General features: G+C 36.9%; 1 long non-coding RNA gene across 1 annotated transcript; it reads left to right on the top strand.

Moving 5' to 3' along the window:
- Positions 1-345: 345 nt before the first annotated feature.
- On the top strand, positions 346-9,032 carry LOC126727477 (uncharacterized). Its single transcript, XR_007656251.1, has 2 exons — positions 346-610; positions 8,437-9,032. It is a non-coding gene; the product is annotated as an uncharacterized LOC126727477 (long non-coding RNA).
- The last annotated feature ends 834 nt before the right edge of the window (positions 9,033-9,866 follow it).

Genomic DNA, 9,866 nt, shown 5'->3' with positions numbered 1-9,866 from the left:
GTAAATATGTGGAGAGTTTTTTAAGCTATTGAGTATTTTTCGGGTGGGAAGATATTCCAACACAGAAGTAGAATTAGTGTTTCAATGTGGTAGGAATTTATTTAGGAGTGAATTTATTATTTTAACCCCATTTTGATTGGTTTAGATTAATTAAATTAGGGGTATTTTTTATAATAAAAAAAGTAATAATTAATTTTCTGAATTGTCTTAATATATAAAGATGAATCCCTTAATATATATAGATAAATAATCATGTTATTTATATATTTGTGGGAGTTTATCAAATCATAATTTTAAGATATATAATAATGTTATTTATTTATTTATTTGTGGGAGTTTATTAAATTACATATTCGGTCAACCTAAATACCTGGTTACCAAAGTCTCCCAACAAAACAATCTCAAAACATAAAACACCAACCATTTTTTCCCAAATTTCTCAGTCAGTCAACTCAAGACCTCCAACTCTGATTCTTCGGATCACCGCTCCGCTTCATTGACATCGATCACAGCTGCCGACCGCCTCACAAAATCACACACCAACACTTTGGCTTCTCCACGTCTCGATCCGATCACTGTTCATAATCACACTCGAGTCGAATCGGCTGAGGTATGGTCCTAGATCTTCCTTCTCTAATCTGATATCTCTCTCTGCGATGAGTTGTGACAGAGGCTCGGCGTTTTTTTTAAAATTTTTTTTTTTAATTTTCATGAAATCTCTCTCTTTTCTCTTTCTCTGATTTCTCCCTGATCTCTCGCTTCTTTCTCTTGAATTGAATTATGATACATGCTTTGTTATTGCTATTATATGCTTCACTTGACCCATCAGTAGAAGAATTATAACTTTCTTATTGTGCAATGAATTATTAGCATTGGTTTTAATGTTTAATAAAAAAATATATATATTATATGGAAGTATGGAACTAATTTTTGGTACAATAGATTTATAAGATAGGGAAATAATGAAGCATCTTAAATTTTTTTTAAAAAAACCAACCAAGTGAAGTGTACTACAGTGGCACAAATCAAGAACCCAGATTAGAACGATCTATAAGATTGGGGAGAGAAAAACAAGAATAGGAAGGCAAAACTAAACTCCACTCAAGGAGAGTATGGAAAAAGAACAACTTAATGTCAAGAATAGACTGTTCACAATCCTCAAAGCATCTAGCATTCCGCTCCTGCCATAATCACCAAAACAAACAATGTGGCACAAACCTCCATAAACCTATATTTCGATGTCTACCAAACTTCCCCTGCCAAGAAGATAACACCTCACTAACTTGATACGGCATAACCCAATGTATACCAAACAAACAAAAAACCATAGACCACAAGTCATATGCTATAGGACAATGAAGAAGAAGATGATCCATCAATTCCCCACACCTTTTACACATAAAGTACCTCTCTAACACTGCAATATGCCTCTTCCAAAGATTATTCGGAGTTAAGATCTTACCTAAAGCAGCAGTCCAAGAAAAGAACGCTACTCTAGGATGAACCTTTGATTGCCACACCATTTTCCAAGGAAAATCAATGACAGAAGAAGGAGATAAAGAGTAATAGAAGCCTCGAACCTCAAAACCTCTCCTCATTGCCGGCTTCTAGCAAAGTTTGTCATCACCAACACCCCGCACATTCGTGGAATAAAGCACAACCCAAAAAAGATTAAACGATTTTGACTCCCAATCTTGTGGTGGACGACGGAATCAGATGTCCCAATGAAGCCTCCCATTCGAGAAACGTATCACCTCTGACACAAAAACCTCCCTTGTCCGGCTAATACTATACAATTTTGGAAATGCTTCCTTAAGAGAACAATCCATACATTGTACATCCTCCCAGAGCTTTATCCTAGTACCATCACCCACATCAAACCGAAGAAATTTAGAAAAAGTCCAGCCAACCACTTCTAATGGATTTCCACACACTAACACTATAGGTCCCTAATACCGGTTTGGTACACCAACCACCCCCCTTCACCCCCATATTTAGCCTCAACGACCTTCCTCCGAAAGGCATCTCTCTCCGTTCCATATCTCCACAACCATTTTCCTAACAAAGCAAAATTAAATCTTTTCAACTGTCGAATCCCTAAACCACCATTTTGCACTGGCATACAAACCTTAGCCCATTCCACCGGAGGAACCTTAGGCGCATTAGTACCACTCCAAAGAAAATCTCTATGTATTTTCTCCATACGATTGGCCACCTTTACTGGAATAGGAAGGAGAGAAAGGAAATAAGTAGGTAAACTGGACAGAGTACTCTTAATAAGAGTTACTTTGCCCAACCCCCCCCCCCCCCCCCCCCCCCAGATAAAAACAGCCTCTTCCACCCAGCAAGACACTGCTCCATCTTCTCCAAAACAGGGTTCCAAATTGTCTCCTCTTTATGGGAAGCACCCAACATAAGGCCCAAATATTTCAAAGGAAGTGAAGAAGACTGCTGACAACCCAGAATCTCCTCTAATTCCTCCATATTAGGCACATTACCAATTGTTACCAATTCTAACTGCAAAAAGTTAATTTTTAACCATTACACCACTTTAAATCTGGCCAGAATCCCACGCAAAGCAGCTAAATGATGTGAGTTAGCAATACAAAAAATAAGTGTATCATCTGCAAATAAGAGATGGGATACCATTAGCAACATACCTCAAAAACTATCCCAACATAGTAGCCGCATCCAACATATGACTCAAAGCCTCCATGACAATATCAAAAAGGAGTGGAGATAATGAGTCCCCTTGAAGAACACCCCTAGTGCTTCCAAAAAAAATCAACCGGAATACCATTGATTGGAATAGTAAATTTGACAGTTGATATACATCACATAATCCACCTTCTCCATTTTTTTGAGAAACCACACCGCTTAAGCAAATGCATAAGAAAATTCCAATTCACATGATCATAAGCTTTCTCCACATCTAACTTGCAAATAACCCCTGGCACCCCTGTCTTCATCCTACTGTCTATACATTTAGAAGCAATTAAAACAAAATCCAAAATCTGCCCACCTTAAACAAAGGCATTTTGAGAATCTGAGATAAGACTATGCGCCACCCTTCGCAAACTATTAGCCAAAACCTTAGATATAATCTTATACATCCCTCCCACCAAACTAATAAGATGAAAATCCTTCACTTCCATAGCATCAGATTTCTTGAGAATGAGGGCAAGGAAAGAAACATTAAGACTCCTTTCAAACACAGCTTGCTCATGGAAATTATGAAGGACATCCATAATGTCTGATTTAAGAATGCTCCAGCAAGATTGAGAAAAAAGCCATGGAGAAACCAATTGGAGCTGGTGACTTATCACCATTGAACCCACTAACCACCCCAAACACTTCATCCTCTTCAAAAGGTCTATCAAACCACAAAGCGTCTTCCTCAGAAATTCTTCCAAACTGCACATCATCCAGAACAGGGCGACAAACCTCATTTTCAGAGTAAAGCCTTCTATAAAAATGAGTAATACATTCCGCAATGGATCCCTGGTCGAAAGACATCACCCCATCCACCTTAAGCTTATCAATAGAATTAAATCGTTTGTGAGAGTTGGCCATATGATGGAAGAATTTTGTGTTCCTATCACCTTCTTTAATGCAAAAAACTCTTGATTTTTGCCTCCAACAAATTTCTTCCAATAGCGTCGTTCCTTAAAATTAAATAAATAATTAATGGAATGAAAACTCAACAAAAAAATTGAATGAAAAAGTAAAACATTAATTTTATTTGAAATTATTTGAAATAAATAAAACATTAATCAAACATTAATGATAAAGTATCATGACTTTACAAGTCAAGAAATTATTTGAATTGTTACATAGATGTAAGATAAATCCCTATAAGTAATAAAGACATTTTATTTTTATAAAAAAATTGTAGATTATGGGGAAGTCACCTGTCACCTGCAATGTTTGATTTTTTCAAAAGAAAAAATACAAATAATTTAGAATGTAATGGTGATGATTTAATGTTGCCATCCTCTAGAGTTGATGTCCTAATTTCTAAAAATCCTCAAAAAAAATTTTGAAAAAATACCACTGATAAAAGTCGACGAGCTTAATTACATTAAGAGTGGCCCCCCTCCCCTAGGTTCAAATCTTGGTTCCGTTCCTAGTCCCACTCCACCCCTTTTACCACACAAGTCCATGGAGAATATGTCCTCTTATAGAACACAGATCCAATAACCAATCTAATGTTGACTCTACATACATATCTCAGTAGACAGATTTAAAGTGCAACTCACCAAGCCTTGTAAGGAGAAAATCTGAACGCAATCCACATTCAATATTCCAACAAGGACATTCTAAATGGAGCATAGATGATCAAATGGCTATCACTCCAAGAGTAATCTGCAGAAATTGGAGGCGACAGCAGTCTGGTGATAAAAAGAATGGTGTGATCCTGCAAACAATTATAATCTTAACAAACTAAAATAAGTAAAGATAGACAGGACAGGACCAGCGCCAAAACAGATACACAGTCCATGAAACAATTTAAGCCTACTGAAATAACAAACTGAGGTAGTGTCAACAAGCCATCACAATCACCCAATATGGCAAGCTGGTAACTGATTCCTTGCCATGCTTTCCTAGAACCTGTTTTTCTATCCATTGATTGGTAGGGCTGCATTCACTTTCATCAATAAGTTGACATTCTTCTTCCACAACAATATTAGCAACCACAAGTGTCGAAATAGACAATAACATGAAAAAGCATATCTAGGCAAGGCGCAGGACCCTCACACGGATTCCTTTTCCTAAAAAAAAGTAAGATGAAGGAACAGGAGAATATCATCGACGTAAATCAATGCATTGTTTAGGAGTGGCTGGAACAACGTTACCTCTTAGTCCTGTTAGGTCTTTGGTAAACAGTTCTATCTGAAATATTTACCTGCTACAGCTTCAATCTATGGAAAGATCCCAGAAAGAACCCACTCTCACTCCTCCCATACATGTCCAACTCTGCAATCAAAGAAAATTTCTTTCAGAAATAGACAAAGTTCATAGCAAGCTCAGAGATAATTGCAAACAGGAGAATATCATCGACGTTAATCAATGCATTGTTTAGGAGTGGCTGGAACATTTTTTTTTTTTTTTTTTTAATATATTAGGAAAGTCTAGTCCCATCCGTCCCTGTAAGATGTCTACCAGCATATCCAATGTAAAAAAGTTGTCAAGTCTAATAATATCCTTAAGTTTGCTGTATTTAGTTCTGTGTTCCATTCCTTATTTTCGTGTAATCTTTTATCTCTTCTTAGTTGTATATTTTGTAAACCAATTTTCATAATCTTCTTACACCCTCTTTCAATCTTCCCTCTAGCTCCTGTTTCGTTTTTGTTCTTTTGACCCTGATAATCAGCAAAAGATGGCAGAGGTGGTTACTCACACCTTCTCAGCCTCAAACGCTTTGGTCCAAGACTTGAAGAAAAAGATTAAAACTATCGAACAGGAGTTGGCCACAATTACATCCACAGTCAAAGACTTGTCTGTTTCTTTTCCTCTCATTGGACAAAAAGAAAAAGAAAGGAAGCAGTTGCTGCTACAACTTCAATCTATGGAAAGATCCCAGAAAGAACCCACTCTCACTCCTCCCATACATGTCCAAACACCTCTCCAGCCACGACAATCACTATACAAAGACTTGACGATACCTCCGACCTCCCCATTTTCACCAACTTCTCCTTACCAAAATCTCCAGCCACTGGTTATAACACATCCTGACTACAATCCCTTCAAACCAAGTGGAATCTTTCCGGCCATCACATATTCTACCTTACCAGAGTCCCAAAATAAAACACAAAATGAGTCCTCCCCAATAAAAAGGGACAAAGAACCATTATACCAACCTCCAGATCCAACCATAGGAGCCTCTTCAAAACCCCCAGACATGAATATGTTAGCCATAAATCCTGATCCCCCAAACCCAATTTCTTCATTTCTCAGAACTCTCACCCTTGAAGATCCCAAAGAACCCTTTGTGCTTCCTATAATAGAAGATCCAACCATAGGAGCCTCTTCAAAACCCCCAGACATGAATATGTTAGCCATAAATCCTGATCCCCCAAACCCAGAAAGCCTCCAATCCTCAATACCACAATTCTTCCTTCCCTCTTATGTGTATACCCTGTTACAGATCCTTCCTCATCATCAAATCCTTCTCCTGCAATTCCTAGTGATATCCTTAACATGATAGAGAATCTCCCTCTAGAAATAAAAGACCAAATAAAGACTTTGACCCTTCAAGGCAGAGCCAAAAGAATTATCAGAATCCTCCATAATTATCTCAGAAATCACCAACCCCACTTCCTTGCTATTTTCCCTGATATTGACCAACCATGGAAAACCCCTTTTGCCTTCTGGATAACAAACTGGACGGTTGCACATTATCTCTACATGTGGTACTTACTTAATTGAAACAGGAGCTAGAGGGAAGATTGAAAGAGGGTGTAAGAAGATTATGAAAATTGGTTTACAAAATATACAACTAAGAAGAGATAAAAGATTACACGAAAATAAGGAATGGAACACAGAACTAAATACAGCAAACTTAAGGATATTATTAGACTTAACAACTTTTTTACATTGGATATGCTGGTGGACATCTTACAGGGATTCTTTCTCCTTTTCTTCACTCTGCCCTTTTACAAAGCCCTTTGGGGGCTATTTATAAGGAAAAACTCTTACAGAAATATCTTACAAGTAGAGTACAATAATGCTTGAAGAGAGAGTAGGGGCTGGCTCCATGTTGACACCTGGCTGAAGGGGCAGAAGCCTCAGTTTGGCTTAATTAGGCTGTGAAGCAGGTGTATGGTAGGGGTCCTTACTGCAGAAATGGACAGCTGGGAAGATCACTGTAAGGCATGCTGTAAGAATAAGGATGAAACGTCTGAAGACGTTTCTAGGGGTTTTTTTTTTTTTTTTTAATATATTAGGAAAGTCTAGTCCCATCCATCTCTTCCTTGGAACCATTCTTTATCTACATCAGCAATTACATCTGGATCATTGTTATGGTAATAGGGATCATCATACCCCTCAAGAGGGTTTGGCATTTCCCAATGGTCTGCATGTGGTAATTGCTTTCTATAGGTTTCTGGATCCATGGGTACTGCTTGAGATAAAATCCCTTTATTTAGAGATTCTGTCAGTGTGAGAGCATAGTAACAGGATACCCAAGATGGGTCTCGATGTGTGTGCAAAGTGCCATCTGGATTGGTAAGCCACTGTATTTCTGCAGGGTTGAAAAGTCCTTCTCTACGAACATCATTTTTGGAGTTAAGCTTAACAATCAAAGTTGCTGAAGTAATCTTGCTTGCAAATCTTGGATGTTCTGTGGAAGGATATTTTATCCATTCTCCATCATAGGCATCATTTTTCAAAATGTTAAACCAGAATTTATGAAAATATCTATTTTCACGTGGGAAAATATATTTGTAAAATTCTGGTTCAAAATGGATACACAAATGATACTCATTAAGTAAGTACCACATGTAGAGATAATGTGCAACCGTCCAGTTTGTTATCCAGAAGGCAAAAGGGGTTTTCCATGGTTGGTCAATATCAGGGAAAATAGCAAGGAAGTGGGGTTGGTGATTTCTGAGATAATTATGGAGGATTCTGATAATTCTTTTGGCTCTGGCTTGAAGGGTCAAAGTCTTTATTTGGTCTTTTATTTCTAGAGGGAGATTCTCTATCATGTTAAGGATATCACTAGGAATTGCAGGAGAAGGATTTGATGATGAGGAAGAATCTGTAACAGGGTATACACAAGGGGGAAGGATGAATTGTGGTATTGAGGATTGGAGGCTTTCTGGAAAGATAATCAGTGATAAGGTTATCTCTTCCTTTGATGTGCTTGACTTGGAAGGACCACTGTGAAAACCAATTTGACCATCTGAGTAACTGGGGGTGTGGAAGCATTTTCCTTTTGAACTGAAGCATTTTGGGAAAGGAAGACATATCCATTTCTACCAGGAAGTGATGCCCAAGAAGAAGAAACTGGAAATTTTCAATTCCATAAAAAAATAAAAATAAAAAACACCGTGGAAGAAAATTCTCTCTCTCTCTATCTCTCTCGGGTCTGTAACTGGGTTTTAGGTTTTTGGGAAGAAAGAAACTAGAAGGCAATTACCGAAAAGTAAAAAACCACTGTGGAAGAACAAAACAAAGTTCGGTTTTCTTCTTTATTTTTTGATAAGCTAAAAAAGAAAAGAAAAGAAGAAGACTTTTTCTTCTTCTGTCTATTTGTTCAGCAACAGTTCTTTTTTAGACAAAACTCACCGTTTTGTATTTTTGTTGAGAACTGAACTACCCGTTTAGTCCTCTAAGCGAGTTTGGCCTTTCATTCCTGTCCATTCTCATACATTTTTTGTAACATGGAGAAATGTTTCAGAAGTGGTAAGTTGAGCTAAACTGTTCATGCAGGATAATTGTAGCTGTTGATTAAGGTGCTGAGAAATGAGAACTCAATGAAGTTGTTCTAATGCTCATATGTAATCTCCTTGATCTTGCTAGACGTGACGTAAATTGGTCTTTTGTTGTCTCTAAATTTTCTGTGGCATCTTTTTTTCTAATGCAATGTTGTTGTAGAGTAATGTTTTTCCAACTTTTTTTAGTTTGCCAAGGTAAATGCTTGCAATCACTGATTACTGTAACGTTCAAAAGACTATTGAACCTTCAATGTCAATCTGATTTCCAATACAATACCTGTAACTCTGGGAACTTCAAGCTCATATTGGTCAGGGGTTGAGAACGGAATTGAATCCTCAGTTGCTCAGTAGTAAAGCAGTTGGCTGTTAATTGACTGATCATAGGTTTTACTAGATATGTCTAACAAAATTTACTTTAGACCTCTTAATTTGTAATTTTGTTTATAAGCAAGAATTGGGAACTCCTTTGTCCTCTTCAGAATATGGCTTTCCCTTGTCCTACTATAGTTTGAGTTCAACAGAACTTGATGTAATGCAGTTTCTTCTCTCTAGAGTTAATTCAGATTTTATCTCATTTTTCCAAAGATGAAATGGATGTTGTAAGAAGTCTTGATCTGTTATACAGAAGGGGCACGTCAGCTTTCTAACATTCGCTGGTGATATCTCTGAAGAATCCCACTGTTTACTTTGCAATTTTGGGAAGGTAATTGGGAAAACAATAGTGTAGTTTTGAGGTGTTGTTTGATTTCAACATGTCATGGTGTAGAAATCTAATTTACTAATCAGCCAGGTGTTCATGATGTCTCCTATAATTTTTTCCATTGGTAAGTTACACACAGTACCACTCACGACCTTACCTTCCACACTCTTCTAGGAGGAGGAAGTGTTATTTAAGCTAGAACTCATTGGTGTCTCTCTTGTTACCTTCAATGGAATGAGGGATTTTTTATTCTCTTTGTTCAGTTTTCTTTTTTATTTGTTGAGTCTACATAATATGCTATCAAATGTTAGTCAATTTCATCAAATACTAACATAATTTGTAAAAAAAAAATAAATGTATATCTGTTTATGCATGTTTAGTACCCCTCAGTTTGTTATCTACCAAACTTTTTTTTTTTATTAGTCTATGTTGTACATCTTTTAATTTCTGAATTTATTGTCAATTATTGCTTTGGAGATCGGATATGTTAAAACCCCTTTCTCTTTCCCTTGCGTGTGTGTATTTGTTTCTCAAAAGAAAAAAAAAAATGGGAAGGGTGTTGAAAGTGAAATTTCCTATTTGATGTTCTGTATTGTTCTTCCTTTTGTAGTCAAGATATATACTTTATGGTTTATATGAAACGTTATGCCTACACATGAATTTCATCTATAACTCCTTTGTGAAATTCTCCATCCACTGCATGGTAATTAATACATGGAAAATAT

This window comes from Quercus robur, chromosome 5, assembly GCF_932294415.1.
Source record: "Quercus robur chromosome 5, dhQueRobu3.1, whole genome shotgun sequence".
NCBI lineage: Eukaryota > Viridiplantae > Streptophyta > Magnoliopsida > Fagales > Fagaceae > Quercus > Quercus robur.
This window is presented reverse-complemented; position numbering and strand designations above follow the sequence as displayed.